The sequence below is a fragment of the Rissa tridactyla genome, chromosome 1, assembly GCF_028500815.1.
Source record: "Rissa tridactyla isolate bRisTri1 chromosome 1, bRisTri1.patW.cur.20221130, whole genome shotgun sequence".
NCBI classification, from domain to species: Eukaryota; Metazoa; Chordata; class Aves; order Charadriiformes; family Laridae; genus Rissa; species Rissa tridactyla.
This window is the reverse complement of record NC_071466.1, coordinates 7,881,129-7,900,404: the sequence shown is the minus strand read 5'-3', so window position 1 is coordinate 7,900,404 and position 19,276 is coordinate 7,881,129. Positions and strand designations below refer to the sequence as shown.

General features: G+C 47.9%; 1 protein-coding gene across 2 annotated transcripts in view; it reads left to right on the top strand.

Moving 5' to 3' along the window:
- GDPD5 (glycerophosphodiester phosphodiesterase domain containing 5) overlaps positions 1-19,276 on the top strand; it is a 193,796-nt gene that overhangs the window by 11,363 nt on the left and 163,157 nt on the right. The window lies entirely within an intron of this gene.

The following is a 19,276-nucleotide window of genomic DNA, read 5'->3' as shown; positions in this document are numbered from 1 at the left end:
ATTTCCTTTTCTGTTGTACTGTTGTGCTGTGTGGGGCTCTCCAGAAGGGCATGAAGAAGGCTGGTTTGAACCAACTGGTGTCATGGCAGGAGATAGAAGAGGGAGGAAGCTGGGAGTTGGCAAGAGTGATGCTTGCTATAGTCTGGCAGAAATACGCCTGCCTTCCGCAAATCACCACTCCGGGGTTGAGCTGGCCCAGCCAGGGTTGGTCCGAGGAACGTCAGGCCTGGCTGTGCTGCAGATAGTAGGAGCTGTTGGAAGAGATGGCTTTTGACAAAAGTGGGAGCAAACGCTTGTTGCCATTACACGCCGCTGTGTGCAAGGTCAGCCTGACCGTCTGGTTCCCAAATTGGGCAGTCGGGTTCACTTTTTCAGCAAACGCTTGCTGCTGTTCAGCCATGTAATCAGCTAATGGGACTTCACACAGCATCCAGTGTTTCTAACTTGGCTCTGTGATATAACTTAATCCAAAAAAGCCAGAGTTAAGATAAGTGGAACTATGAGTTCCTGGGGCTATACAATTCCAGTACCGCACGAAGCAAAGCCATCTGAATTCTACCAGAATTGATACACTGATCTTTATATCTGAATTGACTCAAAATGTTGTAAAGCTGGGGAGAAAGAGCATCTGTTGGTGCTTATTATGACTCAAACACCTTTGCTTAAGGCAGTGTCTCCTGTGAAATTTCTCTTGTTTAAATACCGCAGTCAGAAAACGCAAACCAGCCTTTTGCATTGAGGGAAGGTGGTTGCAGTTTTTTTCAAATCTTCTTTTTACCTGGATTGCTGCGAACTGGATCCATGACCCATTTCATATGTTTTAGAAGAAGTTTTCCGCTTCAAGTTGGAAGCGAACTACAAATGTGGTAGAGCCTGGAGTTAGGTTGAAGAGGAAGAGAAAATAAGCGCATGGCGGTAGGAGGAGGCAGCAAGCACATCTTAAATCCTCTTATGTGTGTACCATCTTCCCTCTGTGAGGGGTACTTCAGACTCTGGAATCAAATCGGGACCTCAGCCCAATTTACTTGCTCACATGATTTTTTTTCCTCAACCCTTTATTAGTCTCCTTAAGATAAATACTTAAAAAGGGTTCTGGAGTCCCAGGAGGAGCACTTGGTGGAAAGCTCTTGTTCGAGTGTTACTCTTTCATGGGAGTGCCCTGGTTCTTGGTCAAGAAGCCGGATTTCGCATCCTGATTCTCCCCCTCTACTCCACTCTGGGGAGATCCCACCTGCAGTACTGTGTCCAGCTTTGGAGTCCTCAGCACAAAAAGGGCATGGACCTGTTGGAGCGGGGCCAGAGGAGGCCCCAGAGATGCTGGGAGGGCTGGAGCCCCTCTGCTGGGAGGACAGGCTGAGTGAGTTCAGCCTGGAGAAGAGAAGGCTCCGCGGAGACCTTGGAGCCCCTTCCAGTCCCTCAAGGGGCTCCAGGAAAGCTGGGGAGGGACTCTGGAGCAGGGAGGGAAGCCGTAGGACGAGGGGGAAGGGTTTTCCACTGCAAGAGGGGAGACTGAGCTGAGATCTCGGGCAGAAATTCTTGGCTGTGAGGGTGGTGAGCCCCTGGCCCAGGTTGCCCAGAGAAGCTGTCCTGCCCCATCCCTGGAGGGGTTCAAGGCCAGGTTGGACGGGGCTTGGAGCAACCTGGTCTGGTGGGAGGTGTCCCTGCCCAGGGCAGGGGGCTGGAACTGGATGATCTTTAAGGTCCCTTCCAACCCAAACCATTCTGTGATTCTCCTTGTACATGTCTCAGCTCAGCCACTATTGGTTTCTGCTGGCTAGTTTTTGCCTAGCAGCCATAAAACTTATTGCTGTGTTTCAGCATTGCCTGAAGCTGATGAGATGTTCTGCCCCCAAACTGGCCATTTTTGATGACGGATCCCATATGTTTGATTCCGAAAGGCTGGCTTTTTTTTTTTGTTTTGGAAGAAAAGGTATAAGATAAATATTGCCTAAAACACTTGTGGCTGTCAGCTCTACTGAGCCAGCTCTTGGACAGGGGTGTGAGTAAAAACCCTGTTATGTCTCATGCACCATCAGGTTTAATGCTTGCTAAATGGCAGAGCTGTCGAGCAAAAAGCATTGGGCTGAGGCAATGTAGCTGCTATTAAAAAAATAAATATCGCTGCAAGTGGCTGAGCTTTGAAATAAATTGTGCTGCGCCTGTTTGGTGAGGGGATATATAGGGACTGCTGGGGTGTCTGGATTCCCCCCAGGGCTCACTGCCATGTTGAGAGATTTGGGAATTTAAGAAGGCAACAGCTACCTGCCTGAGGGGAAGACCTTGTGTCCCAGTAGTAATAAATCCTAATCGTCTCCTTGCCATGAAACATGAGGCCTGTATTTAAGTAACTTTCTTGTGATAGAGTTGAAACCAGCTACGGAGTTTGAAATTCTAACTCTTTTTTTTCCATGTTGTGAATGATGGACAAAGTAGGGGGTGCCACTTGTCTTGCTTTCATAGAAGAACTGTAGAACGCTGAAAGATCTTGGTGTCATGGTGGCGTAGGCTTAGTGAAGATTTGTATGTCACTGCCATCCTGGAGCTCTCACAGAATCACAGAATGGCAGGGTTGGAAGGGACCTCTGGAGATTGCCCAGTCCAACCCCCCTGGGACAGAGCAGGGTCACCTACAGCAGGTTGCACAGGAACACGTCCAGGTGGGTTTTGAATGTCTCCAGAGAAGGAGACTCCACCACCTCTCTGGGCAGCCTGTGCCAGGGCTCTGCCACCCTCACAGGAAAGAAGTTCCTCCTTATGTTGAGATGGAACTTCCTATGGTCAAGTTTGTGCCTGTTACCTCTTGTCCTGTCGCTGGGCACCACAGAAAAGAACCTGGCCCCATCCTCCTGACACCCACCCTTTCAGTATTCATAAGGGTTGATGAGATCTGCCTCAGTTGTCTTTTTTCCAGACTGAAGAGACCCAAGTCCGTCAGCCTTTCTTCATCAGAGAGGTGTTCCTGCCCCCTCATCATCTTGGTAGCCCTTTCCTGTCCCCTCTCCAGCAGTTCCCTGTCCTTCTGGAACCGGGGAGCTCAGAAGCGGCCACAGTTTTCTTTCCCCGAAGTTTGCAGGATGCTTTAACCCTCTCCCTCATGTGCCATCCTTATGCCCTCCCCCATGCCCATCTCAGGTGATTGAGGTCTATTCAAGCTGATGTGTTTTGCTCTTGGAGTGCTTCAGTTGTGCCCTGTCACACTTCAGCTTAGGTAGAAAGGGCTTATATTTAAGAAATTATGTTTTGTGTGTAGTTTTTATTTTCTTTTCTCCTGGAAGTTACTTTGCAGAGCAAGAGTGTTTGACTGGAAGGATGAGCAGGACTTGCCTGAAGGAACCACCCCATAAAAATGGCTTGGCCTTGATTTTCCCTTGTCCCCTCCTTATCCCTTTCTCCTGTGCAGCTCCAGTCATGTTTGGTTCTAGGGCGTTTGCTTTGAGCATCATGGGATCGTAGGAGGCAGAACTTCACCCCTTGGGTGTAGGTGGCTGGTGTCCTGTGCCCAGCTGCGTCCCTGCTGGATGCTCTCTGACTGCGATGTGGTCACCTCTGCTTGCATTGACCCCACAGAGAAAATGGCAGCAGGGGGCAACTGGTGGTCCCTGGACTCTTAGGGGCTGCTGTGCCTCTTCCATGAGCTTGAGCAGATGCATGGTGCGTCGTCAGTTAGCAGTGAAGGAGAAAGCAGAAATGTTGGTTGGTCTGTCTGTGGCTGGGAGCATCTACTACAGCTTCAGGGATACTGTCTGGTGGGTCTGAGGTCTCGCTTCTGCCTGAGAGCCTGTCCCACATTGGTTCACCTCAGCGATGTTGTGTGCAGCCTGAAGTCCCAAGAGCAAATCTTTCTCCTCCCTTGGCCATGCAAGAGATGCTTGCTTGCAGGAACTGGTGAACTCTGGGTCCTTCCTCTCCAGCAAGATGAAGGTATCTGAAATTTATTGTCTCTAGAGAAGAGGGTTTAGTTCTTGCTTGTGCCATCTACCTCCTGTTTCACGCTGGGAATGCTGAAGGACATTTTTTTTTTTAATCCTGCCTTTTAATTTAAGAATCAATTGAACTATTGGCTATTTCTCCTCAGATACTGTGAGGCAGCCATGAAGCTGTGGGTTGATGCTCTGGTGGTGATTCTGTGTGAAGGATATCTGAGGTATTGGGTGATGATTTGGGCTCATCCATCTGCTTTGTGCACACATCCTCAGTGGTTTTGGTCACGGAGATAAGTGTCTTTCCTTGTTCTGTGACTGCAAAATAAAGGACCTGGCACTACCTTGGTAGGGCAGGATGAGGATGTGAAGACTTGGATACTGTAGGAAGGGAGGTAGGTATGTAGTTTTTTCCTTCCTTGAGGAATAGTCCCATGAATGCAACTTCCTTGGGTGATGGTCTTTGGCCAATTGTGCTTCTGACACAACTGCTCTGCAGACATGTCTGATGGTGTCAAAAATTGTTTCATGTGAGGGGTCATGTTTCTGCTATCCCCATGCAACCAGGTCTTGGACATACCTGGGATGGGAGAGGCACCAGGAGGACCTGGCGTGAGCCACCTCTTTCTCTGAGGTTTGCCTTTTGGAAGGTCAAGACCGTTGATCCTCAGTTGGAGATTGGTGTTAGTAGCCTGTATAAACCATTTGCGGGATCGGTGTTATCACAGGAGTATTTGTGCACCGCTCTTATACGTTCATCCGGGGAAGTGATGCAAACAAGCTGTCGAGCATCAAGGGAAAAGGGTTTTTCCTGGAAAGCAGCTCCCCTTGGGTGGGCTGCTCAGCCTTTTCCCACTGTGACACTGTTAGTCTGAGCTAGTCAACTCCACTTTTCAGGTGCCTGCTCTAACGAGTGGGAATACAGCTCCAATGATGTTTTCAGAGTATTTTTAGCAGGTTGACTGGAGGGAGGGTGACAGCCCATCCAGCAGAGCTGCAGCTCACTGTTGGCAGCACTTCAAATGCATGGTGGGTGCCTTTTTGGATGCAGACAGGTGCCACCCTCAACCACGCAGCACCCCGTTTTCTCTCTGTCAGGGGGTGAGATGCTCAAACTGAATCTACCTGAGTATCTTGTACCCCTGAGTTTGTGATGAAGCTGGGATTCAAATCCTTGTCCTGCGACCCCTGTCCCCAAATGCTTTGTGTGTGCCCTCTGCAGTTAGGCTTTCCTCCTGCAGTGGGCAACAACATTCTCCAAGAGCTGCCATGGAGAACTTGAAGGCAATGGTTGAGGAACCCTGCAGAAGGAGCTGGGTGGCCTCTGTGGGGAGGGAGGTGACTTGTTAGAGATTTGTCTTTGTTGATGGCCTGGTTAGGGTGGGCAACACCTGCATGAAGCAGGCATGCTTTCCTCTTGCAGTGGGCAACAATGTTCTCCAAGAGCTGCCATGGAGAACTTGAAGGCAATAATTGAGGAACTCTGCAGAAGGAGCTGGGTGGCCTCTGTGGGGAGGGATATGACCTGATGGATGTTTGTCCTTGGTGATGGCCTGGTTAGGGTGTGCAACACCTGCATGAAGATGGTGAGACGTGCCTGAGGGGGGGGAATTTTTGGGGGGTGGTGCAGGCTGAGATGGGAGAGAGGGTCTGGAAAATGTTGTGTTGATGACTTTGGTTCCAACATTTTAGTACGTAGTTCTTGCTCTGTTACAGTAATAACCTCAGCGTAATGTCACTGTTTCACATGAGCGGTGATACTGGTCCACTGGAGGACCATGGCCACTAGAAATGGAGTATGTGGAATGGGATAAGAAAAGGGAATCTGCAATAAACTTTCCTCCTTCCCTTTTCCTTTCTAACAGGTTTTTCTCCAGTGCGATAGCGAAATGATGAACACTTAATTTGTGATATTTTTTTCTTTTTTTCTTTTTGGCCCAGTGATGGATGGTAACTAGATACTATAAATACTTTCAGCTTTGGACACAACCTGCCATAAATAGCTGGGAGCTCTGTAGGGGCTGATACTTGGCGAAAGGCTCTGCTCGCTTTATCCTGAGCGTGCCAATGGGCTGAGGTCACGGAGCATCTTTGGAGCCAGCGGGATGTGAAGGTGGTGATGGGGAAACCTTCCCGCTGCTGCGGCAGTGACACAGGGACTGTTTTATCACCTTGCGGGATGCTCACCGTGGTGTGTTTTGCAGCTAGAAACCATTACCTGAGCATTGCTGCTTTTCATCCTGATGGCCGAGTACTTTTTGGTACCCTGGGGCTGGACTGAGAACACGATGAAGGTCTTCAAACCCAGGCAACTCCCTGAGAAAGCAGCTTGTAATAATTTAGGTGTGTAGAGGAGGCATCTGTCCCAGTAACTGTGGATCATCTGGGGTGGGAGTAAAATCCCCGTCTTGTGGGTCTGATTACAGGACTGGGAACTATCTTTAGCTGCTTCCCCCCCCCCCCCCCCCCCCCCCCCCCCGAAAGGTATTTGCACATGGCGCAGAAGTGTCTGGCAGCTGAACCTGTCTCTGCTGCACCCCCACCAGCCTGGTTTAAAGAGACTCCGTGGGTTGCTCTGAATAATTTGGGAGGAGGGCAGTAGGGAATGTGTTGGCTCTTTGCGTTCAATATGGAAACGGCGCTTTCCTGTGTGGGGGTGGGAATAAGTGGGGGATGTTGCTGGAGCTGATGAGCATGGGAGGTCTGCTTAGTTCTGGAGCTTCAGCTTTCCACTGGTGTTCTCAGGCTGATCTTAAGGTTGATGTTAAAGTGTAAAGCATCACTTTCATGGTGCTTAGTCACATGAAATAACCTCCCCACTCAAGGTGGGAACAACACGGGGGTTGCTTCAAATGGCATGACTTAATTGACTTAATTTCTCCAAACATTGTTGGTGAAAGGGTGGTTTTCAGATGAAACATGGGTCTTTTTAGGACGGCTCATGAGCTGTTATGGGATAAAACACAGAATACAGTGAAAAACTCATTTAATCAGGAGAGAGTTTGAGGCGGCTTTGTGCTCTGACTAAAGCTGGCAAGTCCAATTTCTGCTGAGCAGGGGATGTGAACCTGGTGAGTCTCCCCACTGCATAGTGGAAGCAGCACAATACCCATCGTTATGAAATACAATGTGAAGCTGATGGGTGGGGTGAGATCGAGGTGAGGCATTACCAAGGAAATATTCCTCGTCCCTAAAGTATTTGGTCCATCACAGGAACAAGGAGAGAAGAAACTAAATCTTCTCTGAGTTGTCATCTTCCAAAGGGCTTTCTTGTGATGTGAGTTTATTTTCTGGCAAGCCGGAGACAGTAGTGGGATTTGTCTGCTATGAGATATGGGGAACTTTGTATGTTACTCAAACTTGTGGTTTTCTGGCAATATAGGAACTTGCGTTGCTGGTACATCAGGATCCTGGCCTTAATTGAGATTCATCATCCCTTGTACTGTAAGGCAGGATGCTTTGATGCTTCTCCTAGCCCTTACTCAGCAGGTGTTTTTAGTACCTTTACTTAGGTGTATATTCATAGGAACATAGGATGCTGATGAATAACTGAAAAGTAATTTCCAGTTCTCCTAAAAAAATACGCCTTACACGTGGAGGGGAGAGTGAGACAAGCTGCTCTTGGGGAAAGATTTGTTGCTAGATCCAAAGGTGATGCCTCTGTCCATCAGCAAGGACTTCTGGGCCAAATTGGGACCAACCTGGAGGCTGAAACTGGGTGGATACATGTCACAGCTCAGGTGTGTGGGCTGTGGATCTGAAACAGCTTCTGATATGGCATGGGATGCCCATCACCTGGTGGCACTGAAGCTCCCGGTGGCATCCAGACATGTGCAGACTGCCTGGGCAAGGGCTGTGTTCAGACCTTGTTCATCCTCGTTTTCCCCCAATCCTGCAGCCCTTGGAGAAGGGAATTAGTGCTCTGCTGGAGGGAGGACTCTGGTCTGTGATGACCTGCGAAGACCATTGTCTTCCCTCACAAAATGCTCATGCTTTTCAAAGCATGAGCCTGGTGTTGGTTTTGCTGTTGGCAGACTTGCACCCTTGAAGTCTCTGTAGATGCTGAGAAAGGGCTGGATTTCTCATAAAACCCTTTTCTGTGTGAACCACTACCTGCATGGGTGCAGTTGCACAGCAGTTACACGATGCTGCTTCATGCCTTATTCTACCAGTCAAGGGACAGACCTCCTGTCCACGTTGTCCCTCTGGTGCCCGTCGTGCATGCGCTGCACTGGGGAAGGAATATCTTGCTATATAAGCAGGAACAAAACCTGGTAGAGATGTTTGTCCACCTAGGACTGTACCCGAGGGTATGAAGCTGTACAGCTCGCAGACCAAAGCCGATTCATGGGATGGTTAGAAATTTGAGCTGTTATTCTGCCTTGAAAGAGCTGAGCGTGCAACAAAACGTCCCGTGCAGCGTTTGCCTGGTGGAGCGGGGCTGAGGAAGATGCTGGTGAGCGTGGCGGTCTGGCTGGCCCCGTTCCTGCCCGCTGGCTGTAACGGTGAGAGTATCAAATAGCATCCAAGCTTGTCACTAAGTGCAATGACTCTGCAGTAATTCATTGGCCTCCTGGTGCTCGCTTTGGCAATGGGGTAACTTGGCTTCACTGCCTCTATTTATACAGCACAAATGGATTTGTTGCCCAATAGCATAATTGTACCATTGAAGAAAATCACACTACTTATTTCCTGCCTGCATACCTGCTTCCTTGCTGTTTGCCTTTTTTTATTCCTCCAGCTCACTAATATTTTCATGCTGCCTCTCTGCTTTGAAGACTACAGATAGCGCTTGAGTCTTTTTAATCTCCTTTCTTCTTGGGTGCAAAGATCAAAGCTGCTGTGGCTTTTGCTTTCCCACCCTGGATATTGGCTGTGTATGGTAGCACCTCTGGCAAGGTTTTAATTTTTTTAATAGCAGTTAAAATTAAAACAAGCAATGAACGGAATTATGTATAGGTGGGATACCTGTCTGCTCTGATATAACTTATGAAACTTCAGTGTAGCACAAAATAGCTTTGGGAAGATCTGTCTCCTCCCAATTCTTTCCTGGGATGGTTGCATATTCCCCTTTACTGTAGGACTCCCACTTACTGATGCTACGCGTGGCGTTGGACTTGCTGCATTGGTCTGGGCACTTAAATAGCATAAAGATATTGCCTTGCACCCAGCCCAGAATAAACTCTGAGCAAATCCAAGCACTAATTTTGGCATCACACACCTCTCCCCCCGGGCACGGGAGAGCTGTGCCGGGTGGCGGGGCAGCAGAGTCGCAGGTACTTAGCAGAGCGACCTCAGAGGAATCTTTATCTTGGTGGAAACAGATGGAGTTTGACTCGGTGTCAATTATGAGCCTAGAATAACTCAATTTTTACTGCAGAGGAAGTGGAAAGGTACAACGCTGCCACAGCCTGGATGCTGACAAGCAGGAATTGAGCTCGGAAGAGAGCTGTGGCTGGCACGTACGCTGATGATTTCCACACTCGAGAAGCTTGGCCACCAGAAGGAAACTGCACTTGTCATGTTTTGTATAGGCCTCTAAGTGCTAAGCAGGGCATTATAAAGCATATTATTGAGCTGCGATGTGGTGACAGATCCCATAGCTGAAGGCTTCTCTTGGAGAAGGGATGTCACAGCTAGTGCACGAATGAGGATCTAAGGGATAAGAGCTTTAAAAGGACCCCTCTTCCCCTGTCACTTGCTCACTGTTCATGCACAATGCTTAGCCAGTTGTATATTTGGGAATGAGTATGGAAGTGGAACAGATTTCATGTGGCTTTCTTGCTTTTTTGGTTTTTCTGCAGAGTTTGGCTGTTCTGTTCACCATTGTGCATTTTGGACAGGAGGTGCTGGGGTGCTCGGCCAGTCACTGCTGGCTCTACTCAGCCACTGTGTACCACTTCCCCTGTAATTTCCCATCTCTCCCCTTCTTCTCTGTGCTTGATGCACAGGAGTTGATTTTGCGGAAGGGTCAAAGCTGGGCTTTGCAGAGCACCATTGTATCCAGGGCTTCCAGTAGTCACCTGGACTCCAGTGGTCTTCGGAGGCCTCAGCTTTGTGCCTGGATGAAGGTATACAATGCTTTGGGTCATGGTTAGATAGTGTCAATCCATCCACTTGATTGTATCATGGCCAAAAAAGCTGCCTGGTGCTATAGATCAAAGAGCAGTTCAAAGGGACCTTCTACATTAGTCTTTCATAGAATCTTCATGGTTGGAAAGGACCTTTGAGATCAAGTCTAACCATACACACACAAAAACAAACAAAAAAACCCCCAAAACCCTACAATTTCTGCCACTAGAGCATGCCCTGAAGTGACAAATCTAGATGTTTCTTAAATACCTCCAGGGATGGTGACTCAACCACCTCCCTGGGCAGGCTGTTCCAGTGCCTGACCACTCTTGCAGTAAAGTAATTCTTCCTAATATCTAATCTAAACCTCCCCTGCCGCAGCTTCAGACCATTTCTGGTCTGGTCCTGTCATTATTCACCTGGGAGAAGAGGCCAACACCCACCTCTCTCCAGCCTCCTTTCAGGGAGTTGTGGAGGGCAATGAGGTCTCCCCTCAGCCTCCTCTCCTCCAAGCTAAACATGCCCAGCTCCCTCAGCCTCTCCTCATATGACTTGGTCTCCGGACCCCTCACCAGCCTGGTAGCTCTCCTCTGGACACGCTCCAGCACCTCAATGTTCCTCTTGTACAGAGGGGCCCAGAACTGAACACAGCACTCGAGGTGAGACCTCACCAGTGCCGAGTACAGAGGCACGATCACTTCCCTGCTCCTGCTGGCCACGCTATTCCTGATACAAGCCAGAAGGCTGTTGGCCTTCTTGGCCACCTGGGCACACTGCTGGCTCCTCTTTGGGATGAGATGCAGGACACTGTGAGCATTGTGTGTCTCCCAGTAGGATGAGTTTCCTATAGCTTCTGGGATCTGTCAGCTGTTTGTTAAACTATTGAAGAGCTGCTGCATCTGTTCCACAAGCCTCTGTGGGAAGGCTGGTTAAGGTCCTAGCACTTTTCCACCAGCATGTGGGGTTGAGCTGCTCACCAACTTTGTGTTAGTGGCTTGCTGAGGTCTCCAGCTAAATTTGTATGGCTGGCTAAATTAACACCTATGCAATGACCTCTTGTCCCCTAAAATGGAAAACAAAACTGTGGTGCTACCTTAGGGAAGGAGGCATCATGCTGCAGCCATCCTCTTGGCTAGCAAAGATGCTCATGAAGGCACTGAGCTGAACACTTACCCTGCTCTGCAGCCTTTGGGGTGACTTTGACTCCAGAAAAACTGCAGCTTCAAAACTTGCCTCCCTCGAGCCTGTTGCCAAAGCCTTTATTTTATTTATCAACTGATTTTACTCATCTGGGGATGGGATTAAGTTCAGCCTTGGCTGGATCTGCTCCCTGAGCTGACTGTGTCTCCGCTTTGCACCCCTTTCCTTAGCGGTCCCCACTCTCCCTTGAACGGGGACCAAATATCTGAAGAGCCTGTTGAAGCTGTGGGCTGGAGAGTCTTGGGGAGGACATCTGTGCAAGCAGCCGTATCGCAATATAACTTTCTCTCAGTCCTGTGTGTGGATGCTGCTGCCTGTCCCTACCTGTACTTGTGGTGCTGGGTGCTGCTCAGCTCCCTGACATCTATGGACGGCTCATCGGCCAGGTCAAAAGTGGTGGAGGGGGGGTGAAATAAAGGCATGACTTGAACATTGCTACCACGTGTAGCTGTCTCTTAAATGTCCCTTAATATGTTGCAAGTAACTCATTAAAGCCAGGTCTCTTGCGCCAGCAAGTGTGGGCCTCTCCTAAGCAACAATTGAAGCTTAACCCCAGTAGGCCTTGCTAGTGTTTGCCTTTTGCTTTAGAGGAAGGAAATGTGATCCTCATGTTTAGATCAAAGGGCATCTGGGCTTCCATTGACAAAAGTAAATTTGTAATGTGCTTAATGAAGCCTAAAAGATGTTTCAGATAATGGACAGAAAATACCTGCCTTTTAAAAACTTTCACCTCCCAAAGTTATTGCAAGACTTCCTGTTATTCTTAATAAAGGCTTTTTTTTTTTATTCTTTGAGCTTTCAGAGGAGAAAATGCCCTTGGAAAGCAGATGTCAGAGTGGAATCAAATGCTTCTTCCCTTAACATTTGGGTTGAAAGCGTTCCCTAGAAACCAGTCTCTGTCTCTGTGGGAGATGCCAGTGGAAGGCTGCAGGTCAAAGGAGTGGAGAGAATTTCCGAAACTTCACTTTGCTTTTCAAACTTTGGTTATCAGCCTCTCTAACCTGAGACCCGGGGAGTGTGTGTGCGTGCGTGTGTATGGGAAGCTGGTGACACGATTCTTAAATTCTTCTAGAACTCACCCGTGTCACAAAACTCTTCCCTGACTTGGAGAGGTGGATTTGCAGAACAGCTTCCCAGGCAGGTCTGTCGCTCCTGTGTTTGAGTTGTGTGTGTGGTGCAGGAATAGGTTATAAATAAAACTGCCTGTTGGTAAGAGGGAGGTGGAGGAAGGAGGTCTCACGGCTATGAACCCCGTGACTTAAAGACCAACTTAATGTCAAGCCTAATGTGAGCTGAGAAGATCTTTTGTTTTTAAAGGCAAGTGGTTTTTGTAGTTGCCTTTATGTGCAGGCGATCAAACACAGGGCTGCCCGAGCTCCTTCCTCCTCTTGTCTCGAGGTTTGAGAGACACCAGAGGCAGCTGGATGGATATCCCTGGTTTAAGAGAAAATAAAAGTGAAATAAGCCAAGGGCACACAAAAACAGTCCTCTTGGTCCCATGCCCTGGCTGGATGCCATACCTTATTTGCTCTGGCAAGGTATGGAGTGAAATGGGGGATTACCTAGGACCTAAGAGAAGAAGGTGGTAATGTGGCTGATAGAAGGAACAGGAAGACCAAAAGTTAATATAGTTGTTTTCTACCAGCCTTTCGTGCTTTCAGTTTTGAGACGAAATCTTGGAGAACTAGAAAAAACAAGAGGAAGGATTTTTATCATCACTTAGAGGTAAGGTGGCTTAGGTCTAATAACAGGACATCTCTCCATTGGTAGTGATGTGTTGGGGCATGGCTGTGGGGCCTCAGCACTCCAGGTTTTGAGAGCCACTTGGACAAGCCTCGTGCGTGAATGGCTAATTAATCCCCTGTGCAGAGCTACTGTAGGATGACATCTCAAGGGTCGTCTTGATACTGTGCTTCAGATACATCCCTCTCCTCGATGCTGCCAAAACAGCCTGGATAAGACCGCTCAGCTGGTGCCCTCTCCTCTGCTTAGTGGAAAGCTCATTTCCAGACTGTCTATAGGAACTTGTGAGAAGGTATCATTAAGGAAGGACTGATGTCTGACCTCATATTGCTGCCGTAGCATTGAAGCACACAGATTATTTGTAGGAAAAAGCTTAAAGATAATGGGGCATGTGAATGATAAGCAGATGTGCAGTTTCGTTTGAGAAGAGGTGCAGAGATGTGATGTTTCTAGCACCAAAAAAAGCAGGTGGAGAAGAGGCTCCTGCAGCATTTGAGACCAATTAGAGTCCGAGCGTGCAAGCGCGTTGCCTCTGCCAACTGTCATGGGGAGGTGATTTCTTTAACAATCAGTTAAAGAGTGTCCCAACCTGTACTTTGAGGGACCAAGAATGGTCCGACGTAGTGAAGCTGCACCCCTGTATGCTGGGGTGGGACAGGACAGAGAGCTGAGATCCGACAGTGGGTCGTTACTGCTGTTAGCAGTGAAGGGCTGGGTAGCTTTGGTGTGGGATTAGCACTAAACGCTGTGCACAGAAGGGTGGTTTGAGGCTTTGGACATGTTTCTTCTCATATTTGAAGGAGAAGGTGTGGTAAGGTCTTTGAGACAGCATCAGTAAAAAGAAAAAAAAAAAAAAGAAACACCCAAACATTACAGTTATTGCGTGATTGCTATGTGCTAATAGGATTTAATTTCTGCAAAGCTTTTGATGAGAGGGGTAAAAAAAAAAAAGGTATCTCAAAGGACCACAGGTATTTTGGGAAAGGCTTAAGTGGAATAAAATTCAGCTGCGATCGTGTTAGAGCAGGGAGGCGTGGAGTTAACTGAGCTGGAGCAATGAGTTTTACCGATGCTGAATAGGATGTGCACGGCCCCATTTCTCCTGCCGGGGGGAATGTCCCTGGGGTCTTCCCTGTTGGAAAGAGGGGAATCTTCTCCATGGGAGAGGGAAAGGCAAGGGATGCTTCTGGTCTACAGGCTTTCCTATGAAAGCTCCTGAAAAGCTTGCAGGTGTCTTGCTACCTTGGCTTGGATTTGAATTTGTGACTCAGGGGTGAGATGCTGCATTATACTCCTATTTTCTTGCACCGTCAGAGCTTTTAGGAGTGATCGAAAAGCGCTGAGAGCATGGTCCCTTGGCCTGTTTTGCTGGGGGAGGTGGAAGAAGGAGCCAGGTTCAACCTTAGTGAATTTGAGGGGAAGTGGAGCGTGGAAGGTTTCCTTCCTGGGGAAAAGGGCTGGTAATGCAGCTCGGGAAAAATTCAAACAAAGCAGCTTCTCTTCCCTTCTGGCTCAGAGCGGGTGTGTGATGTCAAGGTAGCCCCGAGCCTTACAAAAGATGGTGGGATTTTCTCCTCCCCCCCCTTTAATTTTTTGGGGGGCGGGGTTGGAGGATTGGTTTATATGCTTTATTGTTAAATCTCTCAAACAATGCTGCTTCCCTTTCCTTGGAGCGATTGTTCCCCGTGCGGCTGACTCTTCCTTCCCCTTCCTCTCCATCGTGGGAAGCGCTCTCTTGATGATGTATGGGCTCAACTTTGGTCTCTGATTTACTTTCCTTTGTCCTGCTCAGGTCCCTTTTATTATTGTGTAATTTCTGCCAGGATCCTTGTCACAGGGTCCACAAAACCAGCTGTTGTAGTACTGTGGAGAGAATTAACTATCAGAGCAGCCAGAGACATGGGACTGCAAAGTCTTAACAGGCTTCATAGCACCATGAGATTTCTTCCCTCAAGTTGATGTAGTCTCCTCTTGGAAGGGCTACTTTCTTCCTTGAGGAAAAGCTGGTCTTTCGTGATCAGCCTAATCTCAAAGTTTTTCGAAGGCATCCATTCTGGGGGGGAAGATTATTATTTTGTTTTATTTTTTATTTTTAGACTTCATTTTTTAATTTTTGCATCTACGATGCCCAAGAATCCCTTGCTTTGTCCTGTCAGGCCTTGCATCTTCTCTTCCTGGACCAGTCTCAGAGGAGAAGAGGTGAAGCCAAACTAGATAGTGGGTCTGAACAGCTATCAGCACATGGTTAACTGGAGACAGACACCCACCTCTTCTTTTGGGGTAGGGGAAGAAGAAAATAGTGGAGATACTGGCTGGTTAGAGATGGACACTATCTTGCAAATAACTTGATGAAATGCTGAAGCCATGCGAATCTCTGCTTCTGAAGTATATCAATCCCGTGTGCCATCTGCTGTACCAAAAATTAGTAGACTTGCCTTGAATGCTACTGATAAGAAAGACACGGACCTGTTGGTGGGGCCAGAGGAGGCCCCAGAGATACTGGAAGGCCTGGAGCCCCTCTGCTGCGAGGACAGGCTGAGAGAGTTGGGGGGGTTCAGCCTGGAGAAGAGAAGGCTCCGCGGAGACCTTATAGTGGCCTTTCAGTACCTAAAGGGGGGTCTACAGGAAAGATGGGGACAGACTTTTTATCAGGGCCTGTTGCCATAGAACAAGGGGTAACTGAAAGAGGGCAGATTGAGATGAGATATCAGGGAGAAATTGTTCACTATAAGGGTGGTGAGACTCTGGCCCAGGTTGCCCAGAGAGGTGTTAGATGCCCCATCCCTGGAAACATTCCAGGCCAAGTTGGTCGGGGCTCTGAGCAACCTGATCTAGTTGGAGGTGTCCCTGCTTATGGCAGGGGTGTTGGACTACATGACCTTTAAAGGTCCCTCCCAACCCAAACCATTCCATGATAAGACTGGATTTGTTCTCCAAGAGCATTTCTGAGGAAAAGCTGTCATAAATCAGGCCTTGACAGAGCAGCATGAGAAAGAAGCTCAGCTGTTCACTTAGCCTTCACTGCGGGTGCATGGATTGACTTGGACCTGAGTAATTCATGGTGTGCCATCTGCAGAAATAATAAGCCCTTGGATATTACAGGCTTAAGGATATAAGTAACCACCTGATTATGCAGTTATTTCGCTATGACCTACTTCTTTTTCAAAATATCCCCTAGACTCCATGGCACAGAAGATAAGAACTTCCAGGACATTTCAGCATTTATCAGAAGAGCTTCCTGCAGGGAGCTGTTGGTGATTTATGCCAGGGAGGAAGAGGAAAGGCGGGTGGTGTGAATGTTTCATGGATAGGCTTTGGATTGCTTAGCTCATGGAGTGAGCTAGGAAAGGCAGCAGCAAACTGGTGGGCTTTTGCCCTCTCCTGTTAGGTGGAAATCATGTGGTCTAATTAAGCAACAGAAGTTCTTGATAATATGTTTTCAAGGGATTATATCATGCTTTAGCAGAATGGGGCACGCAGCCAGAACACTTTCATCCTGTTGATAAGGCCAACGCCTACTGTAAACACGGTTATTAACAGTCTGAGCCTGTGCGAGATGCTCTAATGGAAAGCTGTAACTTGAGAATAAGAAAGAAGCTTGGAGAAGCCCAGGGTGGGTGTTTAAAACCTTGTTCCCTTGGGCAGTGGTAAACTACCTTCTTGCATAGGGTACATAATTAACTTCATGGAGAGAAGTGAACCAAAGTCCTTCCAGCTGCAATTTACACGTGATGGAATGATATAGTTGAGTTTCAAAGACTGTCCTGGTGTCCAGGGTCTGTCCTGGGGCATTGGGTTGCTGTTGACCTGTCCTTTTTGTATGTAGATTTTGGAGCAGGAGCCCTTGGCCTTGAGCAGTTCATAGCTCGCTCTGTGCTCTCATTCATCCGTTTGCAAAGCAGCAATAAAACGCTGCAGCTACAGGACCTGTTCTAGAAACTTGGTGCATAAACAGTTCTTCTAGCAAATGAGAGCTTTGGGGTTGGAATTTAGGAGGAAGAAGAAACTGAAAAGTGAAAGCACATCTGCACTTCCCTGCTAAAAATTACTAGTGTAGAGCAGGAGAGGGTGTTGTCTCCCTGGAGTAAAGAGCTGATGAGCCTCTGAAAACTTTCCACTTGGCAGAGCTGAAATTATGTGATGGGGTGGGTGACTATTCCAGCCCCCAGAGCAGGGAAGGTGCATGTAGGTTATTTAGTCCAGCTCTGCTGCAGAAACTCATCTTCATGGGACTGGTTACTGCCACAGTTATGGTTTTGGATAGGAGCTTCTCTTGGAAAGCTCAGATTTATGTGTCGACTTGAACTGGGGGCTTTCTGTGGTGGAGGCTTGCATAACTGGATGCTCTGCTGGAGTGAGGTTCTCTAAGGAAAACACCTCGTGCAGTAACGTGGAGGATGAGGCCAATTTTTCTGGAAATTATGGTAATATCTGGCTTGGATCCTGTAGTAGATTTAAATTCTAAGACACATGGTGAGAACTGTGATAGAGCTGTAACAAATAATCAGCCAAATCTGAGGATTTAACACCACCTTCTGCTTCCAGTACAGTCCAGAGGGTAAGTCTGGGATCCAGTTGTCACTGGAAGGCTTCAACTTTGCCTAGGAATGTGAAAGTCAAGTTTTCTGGCTTCAGTGGCATTACTAATGGTTTAGTTGAATCATTTCTAGACACCTTTGATCTCCTGGTTGTCCTTACAAAGCCAATGCAGCTAATGAAAAATGGGGAGGAGGGGAGTGGCTTTCCATTGTTAATGCAAGAATACTCCAAAAACCAAATATGGCGAGGTGGTGTTCTAGTGCATACAGTAACTCTGTATTTGTGGAGTCATCAGTTCTAATATTAATAAAGGAATTTTTGAGGATTAATTTTAAATTATTGTTTTTAACCTACTTCCTCCACACGTAACAAGGGGGCATCAGAAAAGCTGAGGCATTGGGCAGTCCAGGTAGGTAAGGTGGAACCTGACCTAGACATGACTAGTTTAATTCCTTTAGAGAAGCAAATTGAAAGGTTACAGGGGTGTGAATACGTTGCCTGGCCTTACTGTGACTTTCTGGATGAGTGGAGCAGAAGACACCGGAGTTCTCCAGGCTGTGGAGATGAGTGAGGCTCTTGAATGAACTGCAGTGGTTTCCTACCTCCGATCGTGTTTTTCTCATGTCCCAGGTTGTGGCCAAGCTCAGTACCAAGCAGCCTGGATTTTGGAAATGGTGAGGGGATTTTGCTTGCAGGAGAGGTTGATGGATGGACGCGACATGGGCCAGGCTGAGGGGAGAGGCAATAGCACCTTTAAGGCCTCCTGGGTCCACGGGAATGGAAATTACCTCCCAGCAGATGTTTTGCCTACAAAAATACTGGGCTAAATCTGTATTGTATAAGTACTGTGGAGCAAATCTAACACTTGCTCTGGCCAAGGTGGTTTTTTTCCTCTTGTGCTTTTGTATGCTAGCCTAACTGGCCTTGGGTACCACGAGGTGCCAGCTGACTACCTTCCTACATGTGCAGGAATGGAGACTCTTTGCTGTCTAAAAGAATTGAAACCAATGCAAATTCTTACTCTGGCTTCTCCCGTGAGCTGTTAGTTAGGCATCTGTTGTTGTTCCTATTTACTGTATTGAAAAAGTGGGGGGGGGGGGGGGGGGGGAATAAAAATCCTTTTTGTGCCCTTCTCAAAGCACACTGAGATTAGGAATTGCAAGTAATCCTCTGAAACGATTATTGACTGAGAATTGCTCGGAAACGATGATGTTTGCTGACTTGACAGATAAGACCCTGAAAGAGTGCAGTCTGGGCTGTCCCTGAGCATCTGTCCTTGCCATGTCGCAGTCACCGTGAGGCTTTACCTGCGTCTTCAGCGGTCGAAAGCCAGATGTATTTTTAGACAATGTTTAAATAGACACTATCCAAACTGTTTAATGCTGTCTCATGGGGACGAGCGTGGATGTTGCACGGAGGACTTTTGTACTGAGAGCTCATTTGGGCGTTGTGGGAAGCACAGAGGGCGATGCTGATGCAGCGGGAACTGGGACTGTCGTGGCTGCAGCACCTAAAATGCTACTCCTGATGCTGCTGAGCAAAACTGTTAGGTTGCTCTCTCTGATTCTTTATCACTACTTTTAATTTAAAAAAAAAAAAATAATCTCAAAGTGAGGAGCTATTAGGAGATATGCAGGAAATGGTGAGTCTCTCTTTAGCAGGGGTCCAAACACCGAAATGTTGACCTGGTGCTTGCCAGGCTGGAGGATCTGGGGCCCAAGAGACTTCATGGTTGACTTATTCTGGGAGGAGGGCTGAGATTTCCCTCTTCCCTCCTCTTGGGAGGTGATAACGTGTTCTCC